This window comes from Dromaius novaehollandiae, chromosome 12 (assembly GCF_036370855.1).
Source record: "Dromaius novaehollandiae isolate bDroNov1 chromosome 12, bDroNov1.hap1, whole genome shotgun sequence".
NCBI lineage: Eukaryota > Metazoa > Chordata > Aves > Casuariiformes > Dromaiidae > Dromaius > Dromaius novaehollandiae.
This window is the reverse complement of record NC_088109.1, coordinates 11,691,279-11,698,301: the sequence shown is the minus strand read 5'-3', so window position 1 is coordinate 11,698,301 and position 7,023 is coordinate 11,691,279. Positions and strand designations below refer to the sequence as shown.

Genomic DNA, 7,023 nt, shown 5'->3' with positions numbered 1-7,023 from the left:
GGGGGGGAGGAAAATGGGGGAGGGAGCTCACATGCTTACCCCATGTCTGATCACCACATCTGTTCTGTAACATTCAGTGTAAATTATGCAGATTTTATTTTTTTTCTTTTTTTCCAGAGATATGAGTGTACTCCATGTGAAAGTATCTTCTTTACTTGCACAATGCCATTCATTTTCTGCTCTTCATATCTTACCGATTGAAAAGTACTCACACTATGAAGGTTACCTGCTGATTCGATCTTTGCTGGGAACCAGCTATTAAAATGAATGTAGAGGACTAACATCCATCATAACTTATTTTCTTTTCCACAAAATAAATACATCCCTTAAAACCCTTTCTTTGAATATTATTAAAGCAATTTATCTCGGTGGTATCGTGTGATAGAGAGTTCTACTGGACAATTATGACTAACTTGAAAAGTGCTCATGAATGCAATATACAGTTAAATTTTGTCAAGTGGGTTATCGTCACATTTATTTTACTCTTTACTGCAACATAGGGTAAACAGGATTATTGATTAAATTTCTTGGTAATATACTAATCTAGTATTATCTTATGGACCTTTTTACCATCATAATGCAGGGACAGACCCTCCTGATCATCTCTTATACTTCTTCTTAAGAAGATCTCCTTATATTTCACATTAAGAAGGTCCCATGCTTCTAACTGTCCTCATACCTCTATGTTGTTTCTATTCATGCTCTGTTCTTTTTTGGAGAAAGCAATTCAGTTTTTCATACATGATATTTATATAATGCTAGAAATTATTTTTTCCAAGTCACTTTTAACTTTTAATTTTTATTTAAAAAGTAAAGTAGACTGCTATATCATGCTCCTGAGTTGGCTTCTGTAATAGAAAATGAAAGCTGAAAGCAACTCAGCCACTAGGAAGGCACAGATGAAAACATTAGGACCAGATTCAAGGAAATAAAGCTCAAATGCATTTTTCTCAATTTTTAAAGCACACACCTGTGGTTGTTTGCTCTCAATTATGCATCAGCAGTGACTGAGCTCCGTTTCTACTTGTATTTCTGTTTTTAAAAAAAGAAGTTCTAAACAGCATCACCAAAATATGAAAAGAAGCTGGATGCTGCTGAAGTATTTTTACCACAGGTAAGAAAAGAAGAGAGTTGGGAAGGGTAATGAGAGACACAGAAAGTGAGGACAATCAGTAGCATTATATGTGTTTTCTAATGTTAATTTGAATTATTTATACTTAGAAAAACTAAACAGAAAAACTGTAAGAAGACTATGTATGTTTTACACTTTCCTGTTTCTGAAATCAGTATAGCATAGGTTGAGGAAAGTAATAGCAGATTTGTATTTCATCTGTACTTTATTTGTTTAGGGTCTAACTTACTCTCATTTAAATCAAAAGGAATTTTGTTATTAATTCCAATGGGCTCTTTGCAGGTCTTGATGTATAATATACTCATGAATAATTATGAATATGCTGTATTTTGAAGACAGATTTTCAGGGAAAAATTCCTACATGCTAGTCAAAAATGTATGTTTATGCCTATAAGGTAGAAACTGTTGAAAAGTGTAAACCATAGCTATACCATCACATGACATGTATATTATAAATACTTGCTTAAATTTTATAACAGACAGATTCCTTCTAACAGTTGACTAAAGAATGAAGTCTATTAATCACATATTAGAACATTTTACATTTTAAAAAAGTTCTAGTTTACTCACATGATCTGGCTTTCTTCTTTTTAGGCTTAATGGCACCCACCTGCATCACAACACCAGTAACAACACAAATGCTCATGTGATTAGGCTGAAATGAGAACTTTCATCAGTTGTAGAGAAGTCAGTCTTCTCAAGTACATATTACTGTTATTACCCTGCCCTTTGGATTGGGATTTCAGTATTGTCTTGAATGTAAGGAATGAGTATTATTCAAGGGTTTGGATTATGTGGCTGTGAGGTTGTTTGGATACATATTGTTTCTACTAATACACTAAATAGATGATCTGTAAAATTCTGATTATTCTCTTCATTTGAATTGCACACTTCTAACAACTCGTTCCAGTACAATTTGACTACATATATATATATATATATATATACATATATACACATATATACATATATATATATATATATGAGTTCTGTACCAAATGGTCTTGTCTATAATGGGTATATTTTGTTCTTTGGCATTAGCAATACTGACAGTCCCCCTGCAGATGGTCTACTGCTCCAAGATGGTGTATGATTAATTCTCCTACAAACTTTATTGAATGCTAGCAAACCTAATTCATTGCAATATTGTTGCAACCTTATGGTAGCTCCGTGGCATCTTCCCACAGTAAGTATCCCCTTTCCAAGGAATAATCAGTCAGGCTACTGGTCTTTTGTCAATGATCCTTGTTTTTGGAGGCTATCACAAGTCCCATAGCCTTTGCCAGTGAATGAGTCACAAAAAGATGAAGCAGAACCGGATCTTCCCGTCTCTGCGTCTATATGAGGTATACACTGCAATAAGTTGTTTAAAAAAACTGACAGCAGCTGACACCACTTTTAACAGAAGTCCTGTCATCATTAACACTGAGACAGAATTGGTATTAGCAATACTGAGACAGCTCTGTAAAATATTCTTTTTGCACACTGAATCCAAATTAAGCATTAAACTTTTGAAAATCGACGTTTCCTGTGCTTTGAAGCATTGTTAGGTGACCCATATTTTACAGCATTTATCCATTTTCTTACAGATGCAGACTTGCCAACTCTTGAAGGGCAGAGAAGAGAACTACTTCCTGTTTGCTTTTTAGATCAAGTGAATTATTTGTATACAAAACCACGTCCCTTCTTGTCAAGTGTCTCCAGGAACTGTTTTTCTTTGCCCATCATTTCCATGTTTTTGTAACTATTTTAATAGAAATCTCTTCAAGTAAATATACAGCTTTGAAAAGCAACTAAAATTTGCATTCTGATCAGTTTGTCCCATCACTTTGAGTGCAGAAAAATATTTGCCCCATATTGTAATACAGTTGAGGTACACAGATAGATACAGTAAGAGTATATCCCTTTCCTGGGGAAATAAAAACCCATTATACTCTTATTACAATCTGGATTCTAGGATTGTTTTGAATAGGTGCATCTATGAATAAATATTTGCAACAGCAAACACTTTCAACTGTCATTGGATAATGCAACTACAGCAATGAAGGGATTATGTTATTTTTAAACATGATTGGTTGAAATCAATTTAATCTGACATGATTTTTAATAGAAAATCCATAGAAGCTGTCCTAATCAGTGATTCTCAATAGTGGTGTGTATAGATGCATATGTGGGCAAGACAGGAGTAAGATGCAGATTGCAATTAGATAACTACAGATAGGAAGTTATGTCTTAAAAGCAGTGTCACGACAATGACATTAAGAAAGAGCAGATACAATATATTTGTGAAATTCTGGAGAGGGTAAGATATGAAGTTGCCTTGAAGCTATGGACTGAGGTTGATCAGTTATAATACCTTGGTATCAACAGCAATTAAAGCCATAGAAAATACAGCATTGAGAGGAGAGAAAAATGGAAGAGAAAATAATGTATTCCTTAAGATGACAAGTCAGTGATATTTTTAGACAAGTTTCCCTCACTCCCCTTAATACAGAACTAAATAAATAAAACCTCAGGAGTCATTTTTAATGCCGTTTGCAGTTTTCTGATGAAGAAGGCTTTCAGGCTTCATATAGCAGCTAATCTTCCACTTTTTCTTTTTTCTGCTCATTTTGTTAACCCAGAAATGAATCTGGATGTCTCCTTAATTACTTTGACAGGCCAAAATACAGGTTTAGATTTCTTTTCTTCCTGTGTGTCTGTGCACACTCAGTAACCGACTTTAGACACCATGTTCCTAAGCACCTGGCTTTGAACGCTTTTGGCCTTTGATGAATAGAGCCGAGAAAGCAATTTAGCCTCGGCAGTTTTACGCAGGCACAGGTGTATTTTTAGGCTGCCGCACAATGAGTAACGCGCGTCCCCGCAGACCTTTGCCGGGTGGGGATGGGAACCCTCGGGCGTGCGGGCAACGGGCAGAGGCAAGCGCTCCGAGCACGCCACAGGCTTGCGGTGCGTGTGCCGCCGCGGCCAGGCAGCTTGCTGCTGCCCCCGGCGGCAGGCAGCGCGGCGCCGAGGAGCGCCCGGCTCTGCGGGAATGCTGGGAATGTTGAGTCAGGGGCTGGCAGCCCGGGCGGGCAGGCTCGCAGCCGGCTGAGGGAGCCTCGCGGAGGGGCAGCAAGGCGAGGGACAGGAGCACACGAGCCTCCCCGGGTGCAGCAGGTCCCCGCGCCTCCTCTGCCCGCGGGTGCTGGGGGGCCCCGGCTCTCCGCGCTGCCGCCTTCCTCCACGCAGCCGAGATGTCAGCTAAACGTGATGTTGTAAAATCCATGTGAGGACGGAAAGACAGATGCAATGATTTGAAAGGTGAGCCGCTTACGCGAGAATATGGCCATAACCCAGTACTGTAAATTAACTGCGATTAACGGAATTGTTATATATTGCTTCCTGTAACTGTCTGGTACCTGAAATTGGAAACGAGATTGCGGGAGAGGCTTTTTACATCGCTTTATAAATATATCGCAATAAATGGGACCAAGTGCACATCTTATTCTGGTAACAGAGTGCCTCTCCCTACTGAATCGTCAGCCAGATACCTTTCTTGCAATTTCTCCTAAAAGCAGCCATAGGATTCTCATTTTTTTGTGCCCAGTGCTCAAAAATATTGTTGTTTCTAAAGTTTTCTAGAATAGAATTGATGAGCTTTGGAAATTCCTAGCTTTATAGCTAAATACTGGGTAACATCTGGTGTTTTAAAAAATTGTGTTGGGGGGGGAAGAGATTTCTGTTCCGTTTTAGTGTCTGGTGAAGAGAAGCCAGAAACTAACAGGATATTATTTTGCAGTTATATAATTAATGAATACTTACTGGGGTTGCTCATTTATGATCCTCTGTGTGTATATGTGTGTGGTTTTTGAAGATCATTTTAGGTAGCACAAGAGTGATGCATATGATAAAATACATGCACATAATCATCAAATATACATATATATTCTGCTGGAAGCACTAGAATAGTAACGTGATGGGGAAGGGCTTTTTTTATTATTATTATTAGTGTGTGATTGATTTCTAGGCGGCTACCTGCTAAGCCTTGTGATGGATGGATGGGAATCTATTCCCTTAGCGGCGAACTGATATTTCCCTTTTGACGGACAAACCAGCCGACCACTTGCGTGGCAGATACAAGCTCGTTGCAAATGAGCGCGGCCAATAGCGCAGCCAGGAGGAGGGCAAATCCGACTTGTCAGGGTTAGTTTTCTGGTTGGCTTTTTAAAGCAGCGGCTTCACTTTACCGTTTGCTTGTTCGGGATTTTTTTCCCCCTTCCCCTCGCTATCCCCGTGCCCCCATCCCCCGTGTGCGCGTCCAGGGCGGCCGCCTCGCGCCCCCCGCCCCCCTTCCCGGCAGCCCCGCCGAGGCCAGGCCCGTCCCCAGCCCCCCCTGCGCGAAGGGCGGGGAAGGGGGGAGCTGCCCCCCTCCATCAAGTGGCTTCGCCGCTGGCACTTCATTTCCCTGTGGTGAAGCAGGGGACGGGAAAGATCCTCCTTCACACGCCTTCCCTCCTCGCCGCCCTGCCCGGGGGGAAGGTGCTGTGCCGGTGCTGACACCCCCCCCCCCCCCCCGGCCACCTCAGGGAAGCGGGGACTCCTGAGCGTTTATTCAGCTGCTCCCCGCAGCCCTGCGGCCGCTCCGGGCTAGCGACCCACCATCGCCCGCATTCTTGCGCGCTCGCCCCGCTCCCGCCGGGCGACGCCTGTGGCACAGCGGCGCGTCCACCCGCCACCTGCGCCGCTTCAGCGCCCCTCAGAGCAGCCTCCGCGCGGCGGGGGGAATGGCCTTGCATTCTCGTAGGGGAAAAGATCCCCTTCCCCTTCCCTCCGCCACAGCTGCTCGGGGGGCAAAGCTCCCTCTACCTCGCTGCGGGCCGACCCTCGCGGTCCTACCAGCCGCCCGAGGCGCGGAGGGAGCCAAGCGGACGAGGCCTTCTCCGGCCCCCGCTGCAGGGCGGGGAGGTGCCGCCCCGCTCCGCCCCGCCCCTCCCGCGCGGGCGGGCGGGAACGCCCCAGCTCGCCTCGCCCCCAGAGGGCGGTGGCAGGCGCGCGCCGCTGGCGCCTCGCGGGCTCCGACGGTCGCTGGCCGCCTTCAACGGTCGCTGGCCGCCCGCCCTCAGCTGCCCGCGCGGGCGTGCCGCGGGGGAGGTTCCCCTCACCGCCCCGTCGGCGTGAAAACGCCTTTTCGAGTCCCCCTTGGTTGCTTCACGGGGTCGGGCAGTTTCCCAACTCGCTCTTCTGCTAGTGCTGACTGGTGTTTTAGTCCCCTAACCTATAGAAGAGCGAAGGTTTTCATAGTCCCCCGCGCCCCCTCACTACCTCACCTAGGTGAGCAGTGTCTTTTCAGGTTTCTTCATTTCCTGTATATGAAAGGGAAAAGGTGCTGCTTTAGGTTCTGTTTTTGTATGCGTGGGATGTGTAGCGATAAGTTTCTCCACTCCTCTGAAGTGGTGTGTTTTTGTGGGGAAAAGACACGTTAACAATTTCTTTAGCTGCCTTGAATGCAAGTCTAGGGTGACTGTTAAGGTTTCACTCTCTGGCAAAGGTGTGTGACACTTACTCCTACATTCCTTCAGTGCTTTAGAGAAACCTTTCCACTACTGGTATTTTTGTTTGGAAATCGTGTATAAAACAGTCTTAAAAGGCATGAAGGTGAGTTAGCTATTTCACTTTTCCTAGAGGAAAGTGGTGGAAAATAAAAAAGGGTCTTTATGCTCTCTCTTCCTGAGCACTTTTGGAGGGCAAAGACAGTTATATTTGTCCCAGCATCCTCAGGATTTTGTCCATTGTTTCTCCTGCAGTTTGTAGGAGTGATTTTCTGCACTGCGAGTGAAGGGAATGACATTCCTTCTTCAGAAGGATTAATAGGGTAAGGGTCATCCCTGAGCTCTGATTTCCCAGCT

General features: G+C 44.0%; 1 protein-coding gene across 2 annotated transcripts in view; it reads left to right on the top strand.

Annotated features, from left to right (window-relative positions):
• The first annotated feature begins 4,180 nt into the window (after nt 1-4,180).
• Nucleotides 4,181-7,023, top strand: part of ERC2 (ELKS/RAB6-interacting/CAST family member 2) — a 492,995-nt gene continuing 490,152 nt past the window's right edge. For both annotated transcript variants that reach the window (XM_064518915.1, XM_064518916.1), the window contains exon 1: nt 4,181-4,438. The gene's annotated coding sequence lies outside the window, so the exon portion shown is untranslated. The remainder of the gene's footprint in view (nt 4,439-7,023) is intronic.